Raw genomic sequence first — 23409 nt, forward strand, 5'->3', positions numbered from 1 at the left:
GTTAGCAGTTCCTTTATGCCACCCCGGTTTTACTTTCCACTCACGTTTCATCCCAGGATCAGAGGAGCATTTGTGGGCTGCAGGAGCTGCCTGTGCCTGCCACATTACCACTGTTTCAAACTTACTTTGTGCTGCATGCTGCCCATGGTCAGGATGGAGGGGATGTGAACTTAAAAAAATAATCTTAATCTATACAGCACCTCCAGTTTCTTTTACATAGAGCCATGGAGTAGTGGATTTGCCCAAGACACATTTTTCATGACATTTTTCGCAGGATTATTTTACGCAGTACTGCTACGTGTTAATAGAGTTGACAAATGTGATGTGACAAATACCATTTTGCATTCCTTTTATCTACTTTCACAGTAGAATTCGTTGTCTACTCGACTGAAGACTACCTATAATGACCTGATTGCATATCAGCTCCATTAAAACTGATTGGTTTTTACGCACGGAACGAGCAACCGCTGCAGCATTCTGAGTCTTTTTGACATTTTTGTAGAGGCAATTTTTTTTTAACAGATTCTGGAAATGTATTGCTGGATTATTCCTGCATGAAAAACACAAAATAATCAGCTCAGAAAGTCATTCTTCATTATAGCCTGCCACTTTCTCTCCGATGTGGCAGACACCTCGCCTCTGTATCCTGTTAAATTCTACATCGGAACGCGCATCTGCAATGAATCTAGGCAGACTAGAGGAGGTTAATCGAAAAGGAATCATGTTGGAAAGTAATTTGTTGCCTCTCAAACTTAACATTTATTTAAGTTGGGAGTGTGTGAAATGCATTGTTAAGCCGGGCTGGTTGTGTGGCTGGGCAGCAACAGAGGGCAGTGTTGAGCGGCGCTGTGCCGCTGGTGATAACGCCTTTCCAGGTGAGCTTTGCTGCATCATGTGTGCACCAGCATGTGCTGTTTATCAGCCATGCATCCCATTAATGAACCCGGTAATGCACAGGTGATTTATGAACTGGCACAGGAATATAGTGCCTGCCCAAGCCTGTTAGCCTGATGAACCTATGAAGATACTGCAGGAGTGTGCTGCATGTCTCAGATCCTGATATAGCTTCACCACTTTAAGGCAGGCGTTTATCTGCAGGTGGCATCTTACAGCCCAAACGGGCATTAATCTCATAGTGGATTCATCTCAGCTTCATTTTGCTGCTATCACACATACAAGGGGTTAACTGATTTACCCTAGAAAGTGTTTTACTAATTTTAGATCACCATTGGTGTGCTGATAATGCATTAATTTTATTTCCAGTTCCTAAAATGTACCGTGCATTGTGCTAAATACATCAAACAACTTATTAACTTGCTTGAAAGCTATTTTTCACCACCACCGCTGGGGCTTTTTAGCTGTGCTCTTTTTCATCTCCAACATTTTATTGGGCTTTAATTGCTCAGTGTCCTAGACAACATCAATTGAGGACAAATTAAAATTCATTAACACTCAATAGCTCTCAAACGAAATGCAATGGTGTCAGAGTGCTTAGAGTTTTGGGATATGTGTCAAATGACTTACATAATAACTTCACTTTGTTTTGGTGTAAAGCTGTTTTTCCAACCACTTTGCCTCTGTTAAATACAAGGCAAGGACAACCAAATGGATCTTGTTATCCCAAGTGTTACTTGACACTAATGACTTTAACTACTAATGTAGTTAAACAAATTTTCATAATAGTATTTTGCCATTTTGTGTAATTCCTCTTTCAGCCGACCCTATTTGTTCATTCGTATTTCGTATCTAGACCAATCAATCTGCCCAGATGAGTGATGTGTCTGCCATCAGAAACAACAGTGGTATATGACACTTGTTTTTATTCTGGCCAAACAGGGTGTTCATTTGTCAACACATTGTGTGAAAACTCCATACCTCCCCATCACTTTATTGATATTCATATATTCATATAGTATTTGTCACACTCGCATGCTTGTCTGATGCACAATTAACGCTTTTGTTAATTCAAGAGCTGTTTTAGTGTCCTGGGTCTGTCTTTTCAAATGGAAAGCAGGTTTTCATCTTTGATGAATATATGAGGGCTCTTGACAGGTCCTGGTGGGGAACCAGAGGAGTTCTGAAACAAAACACTAACTGGACCCTCAACCCTCCCCCAGCCACAGCGACCACCACCAACACTCTCCTCTCTCCCTTTCACGCTCTCTGCCTCTCCCTCACTGATGTCCTTGTAGTCAGGGCGTCCAGAAGTATGGTGTTTGTAGTGATGCATAAGGGTTTATGTCATCATGGCATCTGATATTGGCATGAATAATTTATTTTCATTAACAAGTATGATAGGTGTGGAATGAGGAGCCGACGGCCCCTTCATCAAATTTTTAATGATGCATATTTAAGCTGTGCTATATGAATTATTTCTGTTGTCAGGGCATCATTTGAGAGGGGACAACGGATATGAAAGTTTAATGTCTGGGGAACTTGATCTTGATATTACCTCTTAAGGGAAAAAAAAAGAGACCATGTTCAATATAGCTCTGACCTCCACTGATGTGTGAGTGTAAATGTGTGTGTGTGTCCCTAAACAGATAAGAGAGACTGTGAAGATAACAGTACTAGACTCTGGTGTTGAAGCAGAGTGAGGTCATATTCGGTGCTGTTGATACTCTTCGCACCTTTACCCTTCACATTATCTGCAGGTGTAAACACCCAGAAAATATATTAGGAGGTAAAATTTCTTCTCCAGCTCAGACAGGGGGTCATTTTGTCATCTCAAATTGCAGTCTATATCCTGCTGAGATCAAAATACACAATGGAAGGAGGTGACGTTCACTGATCCTCTATCATACATCTGTATGGCTCTCTGTGCTTTGAAAGCTTCTCCAGCATTTCAGACACCATTTATGAACCAGACATAACTTTTATTCATTCCCTGTTATTCTTAATGATGTTTTTGAATTCTAACTTGAGGCTGGTCGGTGCATGGAAAAAGGCAGATTTCTACACTTTAAACCCATTTAAGAAGCCTTAGCTGCTCCAAGGCAACGTCTGGCTGCGACGAGCCCTGCCAGCCGCGCTCGGCTGAGATGGCCCTCACTTCAATCCCTTACCAAGCTCAGGCTTCAGGCTCGGTTCAGGCTGTCGGCCATGAGAGAGAGAGAGAAAGCAGAGTGACTTGTACTTTTAAAGTGGTCTGGAGTGGGACTCACATGGTAATTAGGGCAGGACAGCGCAGCAAAACAAAGCAGCAGGTGGAGTAGAAAACATATCTCATGTCTTGGAACTCAATTGATGTGTGCACGTGTGTGTGTGTGTGTGCATGATTTATGATTTTGTGTGTAATGTTGTTGTGTGTGAGAGAGAGAAAGAGAGAGTTGCTGCCTTACAGTGCTTCTTCATATTCAAGCCACAGCAGGCACAGTGGAGTTTATCTGTTGCTCACTGTTGTGTAAATATAATGCCAACTTTAAAATAATAGCTTGAGGCGCGGTGACTTGCGGTGACATCCCTTGCCTTCCAATTCGCCATGGTATTTTGTATCTGGAGTAAAGCTTTGAATCTGATTATGTTGTCCCTGAACGCTGTCATAAACGCTGGCATTTCCATTTCCCATCGTCCAACTGGGGTCCCGTGTCTGAACGCACCTTGCCTTCTTTGTTTGACAGAAAAGAAATTAGTCATCAGCTGTTTTCACGACTTGTGCAGAAAACAGGCAAATTTGGCTGAGGCTTGTTTTGTGGGGTGATTTGAGGGCCCTGGTGCCATTTTTACTGGCAGGTACAAACTACAGCTTGACAACAGTGCTTTTCCTAGGCCTTGCCGATCCATTGATATTATAATATTGATGTATTGCCCAGCTGATATCATCCTATAAAACTAGATCTTGTCTAGGATTTGCGATGTTATAATGTCATTACATAGCATTAGTGTCATTGTCTGCTTCTAAAGAATGCATTCGACTAAAGGGATGCAATTTTCCAACTGTTGAAGCTGGTCTTTTATTTGCATCTGCCTGCTTGGGCATCATATTCACATTAATGAAACGAGCCTGTGAGCTAGTTCAGACGCTCAACTCGAGTCCCTTTGCCGTCACATGACCCACACGTGCTCAAGGCATCCTCAGCAAGCGCTCCATCCCAATAAGGCAAAGTCTGTTTAAACCTCCAAAGTGCACGTATTCACCTTCTGCTCCTGTGTGCTGCCGCCTGTTGCTTCCCTGCTGCTGTAATTTTCACTCGCAGCTCACAGCCACTCCAATGTAGTGGTCACTGTGATTTCTGAGGTGTTGCCACAAATTTTTTTTTTTTTTGTTACACTCACTTGACACCTGTGTACTCATGTTTTTAGACCTGCCGAAGGCCTCCGTTGGCATGAAACATTGCTTTCTGATCAATAATTGCCCTACATGCAGAAAGGTGTGCAGGTTTATTTTGTTTCTACTTCGGATTACAAGTCCAGTCCCTCAATGGGGGTTAAGATATCTGTTGCCACTCCCTGTAATCTCAGCTTTCTCAGGCACATGCTCGCAGGAAGCAATCAAATCAGAGCCTGGACAACACAACAATATTACTCTGTACACACATTTCATTGTAATGTGTTAATAACATGTTCACGTGACTTGTCTGACTGAACTGGTTATTGTTTATGAGAAATTTCTTGTGTGTTATCAAAGCAGCAATCCCTACAATATTGTCACGGTATTGAGGTTTTCAGTAAAAGCTTTCATGATATTTGATTTTATCCATGTGGGCCAGCCCTCGCTTTCCTTCACTCCTCCAGCACACTAACCAGAGTCTTCCTCCGACTTTGGCTGAGCCCTTTGTTAGTGAGTGCTCAGGCAGAGCAGTTGTGATGGATATTGTGTAATTGTGATAAGCAGGCAGTCCAGGCTGTCAGGAGAGCGAGGCAACCGGTCTGCATGGTAGGCGTGTGTGGCTGCTTTGGTTTAGCCTGCCAGCCGAGATGGGAATGAATAATTCCATGATGTCTGTCTGGGTCCCTTCACTCTCCCAGGACCCGCTGAGGCTCTCATTGTTTTTGAATGCAGAGTGTGCTTGGCCCTCGGAGCGTCTGCCTGTCTGTAACCTGGTCTCTGTATGCCTCGACGCACAACCTCGTCGCCTGTGAAATCCGATACGGCTGCAGCGCTGCACACTGTCTGCAACCCTGCTAATTAATGCTTGATGCAACCCAACAGGCTCAATTTGTCTGGAGTGTTATCGTCATTGTCCTCGTTTGCTTTCCCTCCCCTTCCCTGTATTGGCATTACCTTTGTGAACAGGAGGAATAAAGATGAAAAGTGGAAATTTGCAGCCTGGAAAACAAAAATATTCTGCGGTGGCTCACCTGGTAGAGCACGTCGCACGTATCAAGGCGAAGTCCTCACCGCTGTGGCCCGGGTTTGATTCTGAGCTGAGCCATTTGCTTCATGTCATCCCCTCTCACCCCTGCCTTTCCTGTCTTTCTCTAACTAATAAAGAAAATATGCCCAGAGAAAAAGAAATCTGTCAAGTGGAAAAATAGGCCTGGAGAAGAAAATGCTCCTAATAAAGTGTTTTCTGTTATCTGTAATGGTTTTTAATGTAGTTTAGAATAGTTTAGTTATGTGTGACAGGCAAACTTGCAGCAGCCGCTTCAAAATAGCTAATCATCAGAAAACAGAATTGTATTGCATTGTGCTCCTCCGTCACCGCTGGTCATCTGAAGGACAATTTCTAAACTGGAGATGTTTTCCTTGCGGGCGTTGAGCTACTCAGGGTGTTTTTTTCCTCCACATTCTCGTCATTGTCCCTATTGGTGTCAAAGGAGGTGTGTGTGTGTGTGTGTGTGTGTGTAGGTGTCTGTGTGTGTGTGCATGCGCTGATGCGTGCACGTGCGCATGCATGCATGTCTGAGCAATTTGATTTCTCTTTGTATGCGTGTGAAGTGGACGTGAAGGCATGTGCCTTTTCTCTCCCATCCCTTCTCTGTTCAGCCCCAGCAAGGTCTGAGCGGGCCGAGAATAAAAGAGGGCGAGAGGAGGAGAAAGTGCTCCCACAGTTGATTTGGCCATTGTCGGGGGGAGGAACACTATTCCCATTGATGCTCTGGATGCATGGCTGAAACCCCCAGAAGCTTTAGGAAGGGGGCTTATTCAGGGCTTCATGTGACCCGGAGGACTGGGTTAGGAGATGGGTGTTGAGGCTATTGTGGGGATGGTGGGAACATTGTCCCTGCTCCAGTGCTTCAATGCTGCTCTCCACCACTGGCTCTGTGAGCTGGATTGGACTCTCAGGTTGTCTGTTTTTGCCGTACAAGCTACAAGAGGGTTCTTCTGTTACAGGGCCTCATGAATTTTCAGCGCCCTTAAATAGATCTGCGGAAATTTTTCGCTGGAGGCACCCATTAGAGAATATATTGCATTTTTTAACTTTTAATCTAGAATGCTGCACTAACTTTCCAAAGATGAATACGTATCGGTGTAGTGTGAAAGCGTTTAAATTCTCTCCCGCCTGACAGCAAAGAAAATACATCATTGTGTCATAACTGATAAGAACTGTGGATCACTAAGGTATCACTTTTTATCACATTTTATACATACACAGCTTTATCCTATGACATAAGCATACAGTATTTCATACGATTATGCACTGAAAGATGAACTTGAAGTAATGCTTTTTAAAATGCATTAATATGTATTATATTGCATTAATATGCATAATTGTCATATATTATACTCGTGAAATAGGTGATGCTAGAGACTTAATGAAGCCTTAAATTTGCTTGAAATCCCCTGGAATCCTCCCAGGGAAACCCCAGGGTCCAGAGATTTCACTTTAAAGACCATCACAGTGCACTGCATTAAGGAAGCCTCCTAATGGAATAAGGTTCTTTTTTAACGCTGGCATACACTCTAAAATGTTGATAGCACTTCCAAATGGAGCCACAGGGAGAGAGCTAAAGTCTTTTTTTTTTTTTTTTTCTTTTTTTGAGACTGCACTCAGTGAAGTAATAGCTTTGCAGTAAGCCCTGCAAACAAGACTTGGATTAGGACACATGGGCAGCTCCTGGGAGGGTTTATCTTGCTGTGTATTTGCTTGCTAGTAGGGAAAAGAATGACTATATATGCTGTTTAGCCTCTTTTGCTATTGTGCTTGGAATCATCTGATATTGTAAGAGGCTGTCTTGATTCAGTTTACCACCTTGACTTCACCACCTGCTGGAGAAAAGGCTATTAGAGAGAACCGGCTCATATTTGCTGCTCTGTTCGCCTAAAGTTTTATTAGCATTGGTTCGTTCAGCCTTTGATTATCTGCCTCTGGTAGGTCATATAATAGGCTCATTAGGGAGAGCACGGCACATGGCTCCATGTTGATCAGCAGTCTGGTACAAATGTGTGTGTGTGTGTGTTTGTATGCATGCATTTCCATGTGTTGGGGTGTGTGTATGCCTGCGTTAGGTTCATATGTTTGTAGCATTGGCTAGGAAATCAACAATTAGCTGCTACCAGGCAGCTGGTCTCCTCTGTCACACGCTCTTGTTATCGACGGCCCTCTACCTCATCAGCACATGTAATTAGACAACCACACGTCTGGCTGTGAGTCGCGGTATGAGCCTAATAATTTTGCAGTGCTAAATATGAAGAGAGCAGCCGTTCTCTGTCAGATGTTGATTGGAAATGTAATGCAGTGGCCAAATTCGCTTGCAGAGCAGAGCGTGTTTCAGAAATAGCCTCTGAAGTGACAAAGAGCTTGTGGTCCAATGACAGGTGTAGCGACTGGAAAATCAAAGGTGCCACAGCACACGAGCAGATCGCTGGTGACGATGCTGCTTTCTTCATGTTATTCTGTACTGTTTCTGATGGGTCTTTTGCTTTATGGGTTTTCTCATATTCTATTGATGTACTTTTTCCTTTTTTTTTTTTTTTTTTTTTGTAATGTTCAGCTATCCCCGTTGAAATCCATTGCCTTTAAAAGTTTTATGATGCATGTGTTAAAGACCTTGACCGTCGGGGAGAATATAACATCTCAGATAATACCTTATCACCACAGCTACTAAATTGAAATATGAAAAACCTTTTGTTACCCTATGCATCACTGTCTGCCTCTTTGAATATCCTTGCGGCCCAATACCACTCTGACTTGATAATATCATCTTTCATATATCATTCATGTTATGTGTGTGTGTTTTTTTTTATTATTATTATTATTATGATTCGCATTCCAAAGTAATCACCAGCGAAAATTCCTCCTACAATTTGCCTCCAGTGCCTCTGGTCAATTTCCAGGGCAAAGTCATCATCTTTTTCTGTGTGTGTGTTTGAATAGTCGCTGCGTGGTGTTGAATTGTGGGTTGAATGACAAAGGGGAGCAATAACTGAGAGACTACATGCTCTTTTGTGTGTGAGGTCGAGGCCTATTTCATGTCTTAGAAGCCAAAAAGATATTCTGAGTTCTCCCAGTGAAATAGCCACGGCTGCTATTCAGCCTCTGCCACTGATAGCCTTCCATACAGGACCTGAGCAGCAGTGAGTACCTAGCTTTACCCCGGCTTGATGCAACATTCACTTAACCAGGCGGAGGTTTGGCAGCAGCATTCCGGCGTGTCTTTTGACCTTTTGTTCGGCTCTTGCCAGGACTCCCTTGGTCTTAAGCCAAGAGACTGGATTTTTTTTTTTTTTCTCCACCCAAGTGGCTGATTTGCGATTCATGTTGTGTGTGTGTGTGTGTGTGAGCTGAAATCTCCTTTCTGGACCTGAGGCTGGTGGGGGGGGGGATGGTGCTACAGGAACAGCTGTAATCAAGACCTCATTAGTTATCCTCTGCCGACCATGGATACCTCAAACGAGTGCAACAGCAAACATTTGGAGTATGGACCCTTGAGACTGTGACCCCGACTCCGTAACTGATTAATTCATGATACAATGCGTCCTGGGAAGTCGCTCTTTCTCCAGACTCCAGTGACAAGTCTGAGAAATAAAGGTGAAAAAAAAAACAAAAAACAAACACCTTGTATCTACTCTTGAGAACAGCACAATGGAACAAAAAAAAAGTGTGATGCATATCAATATTCCTCCTTCAAGCCTCGGCTTTTCAATAACGAGCAAACACACTGTTTGTGCCTCTCTTCCTCCTCGACACTGTGGGGTCTGGTTTGCAGTTGGCAGCGGTTACTATGACGATAGAAGTAGCTCTCTGCGGGGGCAGGAGGGTCCGACTCAGACAGAGGCAGACAGAGAAAGAGAGGAGTGTGACAGTGATTAATGCCTTGGCAGAAACAGGGACAGTCAACTCTTAGGGCCGTCTTGTCACCGGCGAGGCGCTGTGAAGGATGCCGGGCCCCGGCCGACACCCCGCCGCGCTCACACAAGAACAGGCAGGGCTTTAATCATAATCACGTGAATTATTTATTATCCAAAAATCTATTACTTTTCGACTTGGTGGATGAAAGCCGGAGTAAATTGAAATGTTGGATTAAGCCGAGAAGGAAATGAGATTCACCTGTGTGTCTCCTAAAAATCAATCCTTAGCTATCCGTTTGATTGATGGAGAATCGTTTGTCCCAGCGTCCCCCCCGCCCCCACCCCGCTCTCCGCCGCTCGCCCGTTCTCGCGAAACATCAAAGAAGTTGAGGTGACATTTCTAGGCGGTGTGTGGCAGGGCCAGTCAGCTGTTGAGAGTCACATGGCGCTCTTGGTTAGTGTATAGCCTGCTAACAAGGAAGCAAACTGATGGAAAGACCGGAGGCCAAACGTCTGCACAATAGAGATAAGCAGTCGCCAGTCGCCCCCGCCTAGAAAAACTCACTCTAGGAACAGTGTATCTGGCTATTTGGCCAGCAGGTTTGGACGGTGGAACACTTTCTGAGGCCAGTAGATGCCGGTTGTAATATCACTTTTTGCATTATTCAGATATTCTGCCTCCGTACGCGCACACACACACACACTCTCACACTTTATTCTCTCTGCACATAGACACCTTTGGACACACTTTAATTGTATGCAGGGGAACGGAGCAACCTCAAAGCTCGGCGACAGTACCTGTTCCTCTTTCATGTCGTCCGCCTGGATCTCAAGGTCCATCAAAAGTCCTTTGAGGTTCTCGGGCTCTGCCTCTGCCTACCCACTCCACCGTGCTGCTTCTTCTTTCCCCTCCCCTGCCTCGCTGCTCCATCGCTCTCCATTTATTGTGGTTGAAAAGGGGCATTGTTTGGCTGCTATAGGGCTATGATGTGTGTGTGTGTGTGTGTGTGTGTGTGTGTGTGTGTGTGTGTGTGTGTGTGAGAGAGAGAGAGGAACAAAGCTCAGCCTCATCTTCTGGGGGGGGGGGGGAAATCTTCTTCTCTGGTGACCTCTACACCTGCAACCCCTCAGCAACCTCCCACCACACACACACACACACACCCCTCCCGATACACACAATGATGTATCTGCTTTCCTTGACTTGTCCCTCTGCCCCCTTCTCTCTCGTGTTGATAGCAGTGTGCTCAAAGCCCGCTGCAAAAAAAAAACAAAAAAAACCCTCTGTCTAAACCAAACAAGCCTGTGGGATGATAATCCCACTCGTTTTCCGTGCAGTTTTTGACCTTACAGGAATTTCACAGGAATTTGAAGCGTAAACACGTTGAAAGAAGACAGAAAAAGGCTGTCGATCAGCTCACTAGCATCAAGAACATTACACTCGAGTCAAGAAATTTCCCGAAACAAACTGATTATGTCGTTGCCACTGGCGGAGGGTGTCATGTGTTTTAAGAAAAAACAACAACAACAAGATTTGAAGACTGAATATAAGACTTGTTAAGATGGAGATTTTTTGCAGCGTATATGATGCTCAGTTTTCCATCGGTTGCATGTAAAAAGGGCTGTGCTGAATGGACATCAAACACACACACACACACACACACACATTCCTCTTTGTGGTCCCCCAAACACACACATACATTTCCACAGGAACGTAACATTAGGTTGCCATTTTTCCATACAAGTCTGGCTACCTGCCCGCTCAGCTCCAGTGAAAACAGATCTGCTGCTGTGTAGTTTGCTGCAGGCTGTGTGTGTTAGACCTGGGACATATATTGATACTGTATCGATAATCTGATATGAGATGCGATTTTGGATCTCGTAATGTGGTGATAGGACCAAAGTGTTGTCTTTCCCTGGTTTTAGAGGCTGCAAGGGATGCCATTTTTGTGACTTATTACACCGTTGTAGCTGTTCTATTATTTGCCTCTGCCTGCTTGGTCATCATATCCACAATACTAACGACTGTCTATTTATCAAAAACCTCTTGTGTGTAAATGCGCTATGAAATCACCCGTCGTCCCTGCAGTATCGTAACAATGAGGCACTCAGAGGAAGAAGACATCCCGATATTTGAATGTGTCCATGTCGCCCAGGCCCTAGAGTGTGCGCTTTCACATCTGTGTGTAAAAAATGCAGGAGACCCCAGATCGTTCCATGGGAAGGAAGCAGAGTGCTCTCAGCTCTGTGTAAATCAGTTGTTAGGTGTTTGATGGGAGAGTAAACAGGCTGTCTGCCCCTGCTCACAGCCGACGACTAGAACCAGCTTGGGACAACAGCCCTATTCAGCACCGACCCCAGATAACAGGCTTTAGTCAAGTGTGTGTTAAACTATGAGAGAGGGCAAAAAAAAAGGTGGTCATGGATTCTATACTGTGTCCCGACATGACAAGCATGGAAGCGGCTGGGAGATTTTTTAATGATTTAGCCAGAATAAAGCTTAAACATGAAAAAAACATGAATGACTGTGTAATAAAACGAATGAAAGAAAGTTAAAGAAATAATCCACACCTTTTTTTTCAGATAAATAAAGATAAAGTTCTGCCACTCACTGTCTCTGATCAATATAACAAGACAGCCGTGCAGGAAGTAATGCATTTTACATTTCTGGCAGCAGAGACAAAAGTGGCTCGGTGAGCATGAGAAATAAGCGGATAAAGAAAAGAGCAGCAGACCTACAGGGACGTGAGCTTCATGAGCAGAAAATCTAAGGACAAAGACACAAATTCATTCACTCAGAGAAAGGCACGTGTGCTAAAACTGAGAGAAACTGCATCCGAGCCACAACTTGAGTGAACATCAGCATTTTTTTTTTTTTTTTTGCACTGGTATGGCGCCGTCTTGTTTATTAGCTGCAGTCTACAGTAAGTACCTTCATTATTATTTTTTTGGACCAGCGCCCTCATCGAGTTGTAAGTCGGCCAACTTTTAAAAGACAACCAGCAAGTTTTTGCCTGCCAATCATCAGGTAAATAATTCCTAGCTCATTTGACCTGTCTAAACGTATCTGTTTAGCTGCCGAGCGTTTGTTTTTGACTGTTGACTGTAATAGATGCTCGGTGATAATGTAAGGCAAGGCAAGTTTATTTGTATAGCACATTTCAGCGACAAGGCAATTCAAAGTGCTTTACATAGAGCATAAAGGCATTAAAACAATATAAAAGCAACACAAGAAAACATACATAAAAACAATTAATAAAAAGAAGCTAAAAGGAGAATAAGATAGAACAGGAAGTTAAAAGTTACAGTGCAGTGTAAAATATTAAACCCTTAATGTGGTTTAATGGAAGGCAGCGGCAAACAGAAAAGTCTTCAGCTGTGATTTAAAAGAACTGAGAGTCGCAGCAGATCTACAGTTTTTTTCTGGGAGTTTGTTCCATATATGTGGAGCATAAAAACTAAACGCTGCTTCTCCATGTTTAGTTTTTACTCGGGGGACAGAAAGTAGACCTGTCCCAGATGACCTAAGAGGTCTGGATGGCTCATAATTTAGCAGCAGATCAGAGATGTATTTTGGCCCTAAACCATTTAGTGCTTTATAAACCAACAGCAATATCTTGAAATCAATTCTTTGACAACCTTCGTTATTATTTTTTTGGATCAGTGTAACTAAACACGTTACGTTTTTTCACAGATTCATACATTGCACCTACCACAGTATCTCTCCTCAGTACTGGCTGAGTTGATCTCATTATTAGTAGCTGCATTAGTCTCGGCCCACGCTTGTTTGTGTAGCTGTCCGGCAGCTGCTGTTGCTATGACGTCAAATACTGACACTGATGACACTCTTGCCGGTAACCTCTGGGAGACCGGAAGAGCGATGACCGCTAATCACCGAGAGAGTAATGCAAACATCCAGAAAAACAAGAATCTCAGTGATGATTACTTTCAAATAGTTGCGCAAGACACAAGATTCATGAGGAGTGTTGAGGTTTTGCACACACACACACACACACAGAAGGACACAATCTTGTGCTGGGCTGCATAGTAGCCTGACTCCTCACAGCAAATGCATTGTGTGTTGAAACATGTCCTTGCAGTCTTTTCCATAGCCGATAAAGCGTCCCGGGAGCTAACCTTGTCTCTTTGCCTCCTCGCCACAGCACTAAATCCAATTTACATTTAAGCCACACTGTCTTACCAAACTCATGCACCGGCGCTGCAGCGAGTCTGGAGCTTCAATTTGGCCTTTTCATAAACACCCAGGCAGACGGATGGCCGCGTGATGGAGAGACGGATAGATGACGAGGAGCCTCCCATCAAAACATTGTGACAGCATTAGCAATTACCACAGGGGTCAGGCTAGACAGGTGTGTATGTATTATTGAGCCACATTCTGCTCTCTCATTTTCCGCGTCGCTCTCGGTGGCTTCGCTCTCATTTCAGCTCCAGCGAGTTATGATGCCCTCGGGGGAGCGGTGAGAGGACGGCGGGTGAGGAATACACTTCTCACAGCTCTCCCAAACACTGTTGAACAATTTTGCGGGTCGCAGGCGCAACGAGGCACTCAAGGTGTTAGAGGATAAAGACTTTAAATGCAGGGCTGAGGCCGGGGCAGCGGGCTGGCAGAAAGTCTGAGGCTGTTATTACATGCAGATGTCTGAACTCGCAGGCACCATCTGTGTCAGGCTGAGCACCACTTCCACTCCTCTGCTCACCTTGCAAGGGTAACTAGATTCAGCCTTTAATGTTGCCTTTGCTAAAACACAGACAACAATATGCTCAGATGTTGATTTTTTGACCCGTGGCCCCTTCTTAATGAGCTGAGGTTGGGTTTATGGCAAGGTCAGCTCAGTCCTGACGACATCTAATGACATATTTATCAGTTCTGTGAAAGACTAATTGGGTGTGGAACAAACAAGCAAACCTCGCTTCCATAGTTTAAAGACAGATCGGCTCGACGTCTCCATCTCGTAAGGATCTTCATCAGCTTTAGTTGTTGATCTGAGTTTGATCTGAAGTTTTATTTCAGCGTGCAGACTGTTTTTTGGTTATTTTCGCCTTATCCGTCTGGCACCTGGGTGTCTGACTGGATGTGCGCGCGCCGTTTCTTTTTTGTTTCGCGTGAAAAAAGAGAAACCTCAGTCGCCTCTTGTTGTTTGGCTGAGGAAAAAGTGACTTTTGCCATCGAGGAAACTAAAAAGATGTCTTGAAAATCTGGAGACAGGTTTTAATATGCATCTATAAATAACAACTTGGAGAGAACAGATTTGTGCACCTGATGGTGTTTTGATATTTTCCTTTTTTTTTTTTTTTTTTTTTTCCACGGCGAGCTAATTTGTGAAGTCACCTGCTGAAATCTTTGGTTGGAATGAAAACCATTTCACTCCGTTGCACATGGCTGCCCAGTTCTCTGTTACCTTGACTGGTAATAAAGAGCAGCAAAATGAACACTTATCTGAATGAAAATGCTGTGGATTATTACTTAAATCATTAATTCTTTTTCAGGGTATAATGATTCATTAATTGCGCTGATGATTATGAATCAGAATGAATAGAGTGAATCACTTTCACTTCAGCCTGAATTGATATGAAATGCTCTAAATTGAACCATTCATGATTTTTTTTTTTTTTTTTTTTTTTTTAAAAAAGGCCTAACAGCCTTTTCATTGACTTCATTCATTGACTTTATCCAGATTTCAGAAGAAAAAGTATAGCCTTACCTTACTGTACATGTTTATTTAAAAGACATAAAATTTTGCTAAAAACACCGAGTCAAACTGTTGACTTTGATTGTGGTTTACAAATCAAATTGAATCATTGTTAAACTGAATTGCGAACAAGTGAATCATCAATCAACTTGAATCTCTGTTAAGCCACTACCTCTTTTCATGTATATATTTTTTTCCTTTCCTTTCCTTTCCTTTCCTTAAATTAAATCCCCTTCATTATAAACTTGAAAAACTGGATAGTCACCGTACACTGCAAGTTTTGTTGAATTTACACCACGTCTCCACACATCACATACCCTCCTGACTGTCTGGCACCCCCCAAAGTACAAGCCCACCCCCCACCACCACCACCACCACCCTCGATGCCCCCTGCTGCTCCAACAGCATGCCCCTGCTGGCACGCTGCCCGGACGCCCTTGGCGATTTACAAATCAGTTGTGATGGCGGCCGTGCCCACGCGTCTTTGACTTTGCTGAAGACGTGCTCCTATTCATTAAGGCGGTGCGAAATGACAGAGGGCTGCTTGTGTTCCGCAGGGAGAGGAATAAACAAGACATAAAACAGGGGGCTGTTAGCCGTGGACAGCCAATTTGTGCCATGGTTAGACTGTGTTTAACTTCAAGTCTCCCTCTCTCGCTCTCTCTCTCGCTCTCTCTCTCCCTCTTTCGCTACCTCTGTCTCATTTCGTCTCTCATTCCTTTGAGTGATCTGTTTTCTTTGTATCAAATGGGGAAACTGCAGGCAGGCAATCTAAACGAGTGTTTTTCAGTGGGCCCATATTTCTGCGAGAGATTTATGGTAGTGGGGGATTGATAGTCAGGAGCTATTGGTGTGTGTGTGTGTGTGTGTGTGAAGTTGGCTGTCTTGGTTTCCTCGTGATATGTGAGGCTTGGAGTGGATTCAGCAAACACCAGGCTTGATTTTTATGACGTTCCGCCGGTAATGCATTTCGAATCCCGCTGCACTATAAAATCTGAAGGAGATTTAAGTTTTATTTATTTTTGTCTGTAATTTCTATGAGCCGGCGCTGCAGGTGTGCCCACCGTACAGCAACACCTATCCTAATCCCAATATTGAATTTCTACAGCCGCTGATATATCCTGACAAGACTTACCAATAGTCGCTTGAGCGCAGGAGATACTCTGTAAGCGCGCCGTGCCTGCTTAAGTGCCACAATATCAAAGATGTCCTCACTGCTTCAATAGCGCCGCAAAAGATTGGGTTCAATATTGAAATTGGCACGTGGACCGGAATCGTTGAAAGAGGAGGAGGGATTGAAATAAACAACGGCGCGGTTTGGCCGTTGACGGCAGGCGGCGGCAGTCGGCTCACAGCGGAGAGGCAGTCCGCTGCGTCTTGAACTGAATCCCAGTCCGCCGAAACTGTTTGACAAAACTTGTGCCAGGAGCAAAACGCGGAGCTATTTCACTTACAGAGCCGGCAAAAAAGACAAACAGACGACCGACCGACGCATCAAAAGCTCTGCAGTTTTTTTGCTGCGAAGCTCTCCAAGTGAGGTGTTCTGACTTGTAACTTGGCAGAGCGTCTCAGTGACCATTGATCTGTGACATTGCATGATGTCTTTTTTTTTTATTTGCCATGGTATCATCGTATGAAACTTGCAGCTGATATTGGCTTATCAGAAAATGTGGATATCGTCGTGTATGTTGATGATGATGATATGGAGAAAAAGACAATGCATACTTTGGTAAAATGCACTTTGGATAATCTAAAAAAACTGTGAGATCATTAAACAGTTTGTCCAGCAGATTCCATTGTTTACAGTGCAGCGCTGGCAGAGCGGCGTATCAGAGCTGAGCAGATGGTGCTGTAGATTGTGTTAAGAAGTTTATTCTTCAACTGTAAAATATCAGGCCTCCAGCACACATCTTTACTGCAGTTATTTGATAACCAAATTTGGTATCTCTGTCCTTTAAATGTAAGTTTTATGCGTAAGACTATAAATACCTGCCAATATATGCTTATCAGAAATGTTGATATCGGCATCGGCCCCAAAAACTTAGTATGTCAGGCTCTGATTTGTAGGTATTTAAAGCAGAATGTGAAGGATTTTCCAAAAAAAAAAACATTGACTCATACCATAATAATACATCTCAATCATCACTTAAGCATGTGTTGGTGTGTGTGTGTCTGCAGAGACCCTTCCCTCTACCAGGATTTTCTATTTTTGGTGAGCTCGGGACTCTCATGGGCGTCGGCCTTCAGGCAGGAGGGGTGCAGCCTCCAGCCAATCACACCGCACAATGCCAGATCACTAGCACATCATCCAGTGTGAAGCTATGAAAATCACAGACATGGAGAAAAGCAAATTTTGGGATGCAGGACACAATGCGGACAAATATTGTCTCACATCGAGAGTGAATCTGGGGTTGACTCTCATTTCATTCCGTCGCCATCCTAGGAAATGAAAACTCGCTGCTGGCGGTTAGCTCAGCCAGGGAGCAGGGGGCCGACTTTGAATGCTGTGCTTGCAAACCGCAACAGACAAATCCTACTCACTGCGCCTTTAAACTTTGTATTGGGGTTGAAGTTGAGATTGTGGTATCAAAGCCGGCCTGGTGTCCTGCCAGCTGCAGTCGCTTTGGCTTTAATGCTGAGACTGGAGTCCTCAGTGCATTAGGAGCTGCTGGTTTAAGGGCGACGTCCTCCACTGCTCTAGCTGCCCCTTACGCCTTTGTTTGCCTGTGTTTCGGCACGTGTGTTGGTGTGAGAGTGTGTTTGTGTGTGTGACCTGAGAGGTGACCGTTTGGCTGGACAGATCGGACTAAACGACCATTTGATCTCCGTCCCGAGCCGGCGCCTCCCAGAAGCGCCGAAGACGCACGCCTCACACGACGGCTAAGCCAATTTTAAGGTTCAAATTTAGGTTGAGGTCTCTCATGTTCTCCGGGGAACGGCTGTCAGGTTTTGTTTATTCGTTTTTTAGGAACTGTGTAAAAGGAGCGCGGTTGTCCTTAACAGTACGAGGAGTCGGTGTAATGGTGACGACGGAGGCCAGCGAGCGCGCTGATAAGAGGCAGAGTGACCTCGCCGCTGCCGAATAGCCTGGAATGAAACGAGCTGGCCTGAATCCAGCATAGTGGCCCTGTCTTTGCTGACAACAGCCATTTGATACTGAGGACAGAGGAGAGGAGAGGGCTTTTGTGCCAGTGTGCGTCTGAAAGTGTATTTGTATGTGTGTGTCTGTGCATTTATGTGTGTGTGTGTGTGTGCTCTGACACTCCCTGTGATCTACTGTGGTTGTACTGGCCTCCAGGGACAGCCAGACAGCTGGCTGGCAGGAAACTGTGACGATGAGTAAAAGACCTCAGCAACCCCGAGCCATCCTCCTCTTCCTCAGATGCAACTTCTCTCTTTTCTGTTGTTCTCTCTCCTCCTGTCTCTGTCTCAGTGCCAGCGTCTGATTCACCACAGGTGGACAGTTTCAAAGCCTACTGTAAACCCGAGGCTACGGCTGAAGAATCGAAGATGTGCAAAAAAAAAAAAAAAAAAAAAAAAAGGAATTTTTGGCCAGCGATAAAAGCCTCATTTGCCACTCGATCTGAGGTACCTAAAAGCACCGCTGTGCGGATCGATGCAAAACACTCCTTCTGGAGCACATTCTTTGTGATGAATGTTTTTTCTGTGAAGTTTTAGTTCTGTTCGTTTGATTTTTTTGGAACGACTGCATTCAGGGTAATTCTCTGCTTTTCTACGCTCTCTCTCTCCCACTGAGTCGAGCCCATTTCAGTCTGACTGTTTTTCCTATAAAATAAACTCATAACAGGGCATTAATTGCGTCTGCGTCCATCAGAAAGAAGAGCACATCCCCTCGTCATCCTGCCGCCCCACTTGTCTGCGACTTAATTACTTATTGGACTGGGACTTTATTTGATGGCTTCTATTTAATTTCATCATTTAGAGTGTTTCGCCGAGTTTATGCCTGCGCGCCCTCGAGTCCACAGGATTGTTAGGGCCCCTGGTCTCTGCGGGGTGAAATGAAGGACAGATTGAATAAGCGGAGGTGTTGCGGTTGGAAGCGAGATTGGAGAGGGCTCGTTCACGCCGGATTGAATCCCGGTGAGCTTTGATCTGGCGGCGGCGTGAGAGGCCGACAGAAGTGGGGTGCTTGAATCACAACTTTGATTGGGTTGTAAGAGTTATGGGAGAAAATGTTCTTTCTCCGCGTGGATGATGCAACCCGAATTAATTATGTATCACCTGCAAACTGTGTTGTGTTGACTGGCGTAGATCCTGCGCGGGGCACCCTTACCCGTTTTTTTTTTTTTTTTTAGTTTGTCAGATTGTCAAACGCGAGCTAATTATGTTATTTTGGTTTGACACCTTGTTTGAACTTTTCTTGCTGCATGCTCCAACAAGCACACTCAGATTTGGAAAGTTCACTTGCACACATACGCAAACTGATAACCAGGCACACACACTCACACACACACACACACACACAGATAGACATTGTAAGACATTTTTAGTGTTCCCTTTTATTCCCTCCTCAAGCTATGCTCTCTTTGAACCCAAATTAATAGCCTCCTTTAGTGCGTCACATGTAATTTGAACCTGTCGCTCCGTTCTGCAATTCAATCTTAATTGCTGAGCACTTTCATTTCAAGAGTTGTTAAGCAAACAGCATGTATGACGGATGAGTCCGCGGCCGTAAACACTGAATTAACTCAATCAACCCCTCTGCCTCTCCGCCGCCTCTCAGAAAGTCGGGAACTCTTTGCCGTCAGCCGGGTGAAAAAGTAAAAGTAAAAGTAAAAGAAAGTGGCGTGGTTGGCCCTTTTGCTTTATTTCCGCCGTCCCCACGCCCCCGATGATGAATGGGGTTGAATTCCAGCACTTGAAAAGATGAATTGGGAGCTTGATTCTCGTCCCCTCTCTCTCAGGTAATACAGTCTGTTTCTTGCCGTCTCCCGGCTCGTCTTATTGTCATTCTTTCAACATTTATCTCTCTCTTTTATTCTCCCCTATTTACTGTCTGTCCCTGTCATCAGACGCTGCTCTCTAATTCCTTCCATCTCTCATCTCCGAGGGTCTCCGGTGGCTCTCTTTTCATTCCTCGCTTGATGTCTTTTTCTTGCGAATTTTCTTCCTCTCGCCGAGTCATTCTGTCACTTCTCTCGCCGCTTTCAGTCGCTCCTCCTGGTGGAATTTTCCAGGAGTGTTTTGTTTTGATTAAAAACAGACGTGGCCTGCACTTCTGAGGCGGCGTCCACCTGACCAAGCCAGGCTCCGGGAAGATGAATCACCTGCAGCCCTTTCTATCACTCCGCTCTCCTCCACCTCTATCCCTCACTCCTCCTCCTGGCTGACGGCTCCGAAATGAAATGAGCTCCATACACTGAGCAGTGTGTGTGTGTGTGTGTGTTTGTGTGATATGTGTGTTCATTGTGGAAGCATGTGTGTGGGCGTGTGTGTGTTTTCCTTTTTGCCAGATTCAGAAACAAAGCTCTGTGAAGAGTTTATCCATCGCGGCTTTAGGTGCCCGGTCTCGGGGTCAGTCTGTCTTGTGTTTAACTCCCAACACACCAAAGGTTAAAGGTCAGACCACCTCATGTTTCGTTAATCCCCAGCCAGGGTTAACGCTTGCTGTGTGGCCACGTCCATACAGAGAGAATGGCTCTCTTTTTTTTTTTTTTTTTTTTTTTTTTAGTGAATCAAATTCAAATTTAACCCCAAATTACCCCCCCTTGCCAAAAATCACCCCCTGTGACCTTTTGGTGGTCACTTTCTAGAAAATGGACATTTTTGTCCACTTAAGGGTCATGGGTGTGATAAAAATGAATTACAGGGTCAAATAATGGATTTTCATGCTGAAATTTGAGATTTTCAAATTTAACCCCAAATTACCCCCTCTTGCCAAAAATCACCCCCCTGTGACCTTTTGGTGGTCACTTTCTAGAAAATGGACATTTTTGTCCACGAAGGGTCATGGATAGGTCAAAAATGCATTACAGGGTCAAATAATGGATTTTTTTGCTGAAAGTTGAGATTTTGAAATTTCACCCAGAATGACACCCCCTCACCAAAAATCAACTCTGGTGAGGATGGTGACTGTCTGTGAGGGAGTTTTGAATTTTGAAAATGGACAAAAACGTCCAGGGGTCACACGAGGGTTAAGCAACCAAGCCTTACAAAAAAACTCAGGTTGCATTTTGTGGTTTCACTTTAGTTTTTCAGTTCACGTAGTACAAGTACTTAGTTACTTTTTATGCAAGCATGCCATTACTTGACATAATTACTCATGCTGATTATTTCGTTGGCGTAGAAGCAAATGAATATAAAATCCCAAACCACTGTGTCAGTTAGAAAAGCTCAAAGCCCAAAGCCCGCCCTGCTGTTGCTTGACGGTTGCCAATCTGCTATTTCAAACCTCTCTGTCTTTTAAATGCACTATTTATTCATCTTTTTAAACCTTGTTGATGTTCTTACTCTATAGGTTTGGCTTATTAGTAGGCTTCTTTTTTTTTGGCCTCCATGGTTGAAACACAGAGTAGACTATAGGCCGCCTGTATGTGCTGTACATAATTAAATCAGACGCTGGCTTGATAGATTGCAAAACAAACAGGCGAGACCCGACAATGAAAATATGCAATTAGAATTGTCAAAACACAGAGTAATTAGACACATTTATGGAAATCGCTGGAACTGTTTTACTTTGCCCTGCCTCGGTGTTGCCAAGTCTTTTGTACACTTTCAAAGCAGTAAATTAAGGTGCGCGGTTCATATTAATTCAGATTAAACTATGTATAGTCTCTTCATTAACCCGTCTGCAACCCACCAAGAAGGTTTATTTTTAAACCCATAAATTTTCAATCAACTTGTGCATCAGCAGTAGGTTTGCTGTGAATTAGGGTTAGGGTTAGGGTTAGTGCGAACGACGTTTTGGAGCCTGCCTCTCAGTCCAGCTCTGACCCTAATTACAGGCCGTAGATTGCGATGCAGTACACCGACTGTAGAGTGAAGCCATAGGTAGTAATAATAATCAGCATGAGCAAGGCATCCCAACGGGCTCTATTTTTAGTAAAGTACTGCGACGTGTTACTCCACGGATAATTCTATAATGTGTGTTTACGCTTTTAACGGCAGCAACACTGGAAGGGAACAAGTTTCTTTTCAAAGTAGCATCCGCCAACGCTGTTCCTTTTCCACATGAGCAGGTGGAACCACTACAGAACTAGATTTTGAAGTCTACATCACCTTAATATGTACACTCCATAAGGCTGATGGGAACATCGCTCTCAATTTTGCACTCATAATAGTGGAAGTTATAAAAATCAGTTCAAGTCGAGCCGCTGAAAAGAGTACAGCTCCACTCTGCAGGCGAGTTCTCCCCTCAGACGAGTTTTTCTCTGGATCCGGCTGGTAGTCTGCTACCATTTGCTGCAATGCGCCCTTCCCCTCTCCTCCCTCTTGTTTCCTCCTCCTCCTCCTCCTCCTCCTCCTCCTCCTCCTACTCCTCGCTCGCCCACTCTCTTTCTCCTGGGCACGGGATTCTAATTCCTTCCTCAGTCGTGGTCGTAATTACTGCTGCTCCGCTCGTCTCAGCTCACTTCTTCCCTTGATGGCACCTGACCAACAGGGAGAAAGACGGGAAGGAGTTAGACTCTTCCTCTTCCACCCCCCGCCCCAAATAAAGATGGTCTTCTTCAGCTTAGTGAAACCCTCTAACCTCCTCTCCTCCTCCTTCAGGTCCCCGTGCCTCAGATCCTCCTGTCTAAAGGAGTAAATACGCAGGTGAACTGAGAGGGTAAATCGAATAATTGGCCTTCTCCTTTCTCTATACCACATATGGCTCACCTGCCTAAGAGAGATATAACCAATTCAAGACTGCATAAAAGAATAGTTTCCGTCTTTCTGTGTTTTTGAGTACAGCTGCTCTCTGCCCACAAAGTCAGGGGATTTAGCTGAATTCTATTGCCGGGGATGTTTTAATGATGCAGCTACTGTCAGAGTTTCTCCACCGAGAGAGGTGAGGTGGAGGGGAAATGAGAGAGAAAAAGAGATCAAGTGTTTTGGGATAATGAGGGACTGAGGGTTTTGAATGTGAACTGTTGGCGATATCCTCGCGCAAGACAGACAGGACGAGTCAAGTTTGAGGAATCGTGACGAGGGCGCCGAGCGGGCGACTCCGAAACCCTCGTGTGAGTACACCTGGCCCTGCTCGCAGATCTGACCCTCTCCGTGCGGTGATCCCATATGGCAGTTGTCCTGTCGGCTTTGTTCATGCTCAGATGAAGACGTAAACACACAGGAAGGGAAGAATTTTCCATCACCGGCGCTCGCCATCAGACTTGCCTTTGAGGTTTTCAAGGGTTTTGTTTTGCTGATGTTCGGTTCAAGTCCGTTTTCTCGTCCTGCCACCACTCATGACCAAGCCTGTGTACCATTATGCAGATTGGTGCATAAACAATACGCAGGGTGAATGTAAAGCAGAGCGTGGATGCAAATGCACTCACGCAGACACGCGGCACTCAGCCTATATGT

General features: G+C 44.5%; 1 protein-coding gene across 1 annotated transcript in view; it reads left to right on the forward strand.

Annotated features, from left to right (window-relative positions):
* Window positions 1–23409, forward strand: part of sema5ba (sema domain, seven thrombospondin repeats (type 1 and type 1-like), transmembrane domain (TM) and short cytoplasmic domain, (semaphorin) 5Ba) — a 161296-nt gene that overhangs the window by 723 nt on the left and 137164 nt on the right.

Source organism: Myripristis murdjan, chromosome 21, assembly GCF_902150065.1.
Source record: "Myripristis murdjan chromosome 21, fMyrMur1.1, whole genome shotgun sequence".
Classification (NCBI taxonomy): domain Eukaryota; kingdom Metazoa; phylum Chordata; class Actinopteri; order Holocentriformes; family Holocentridae; genus Myripristis; species Myripristis murdjan.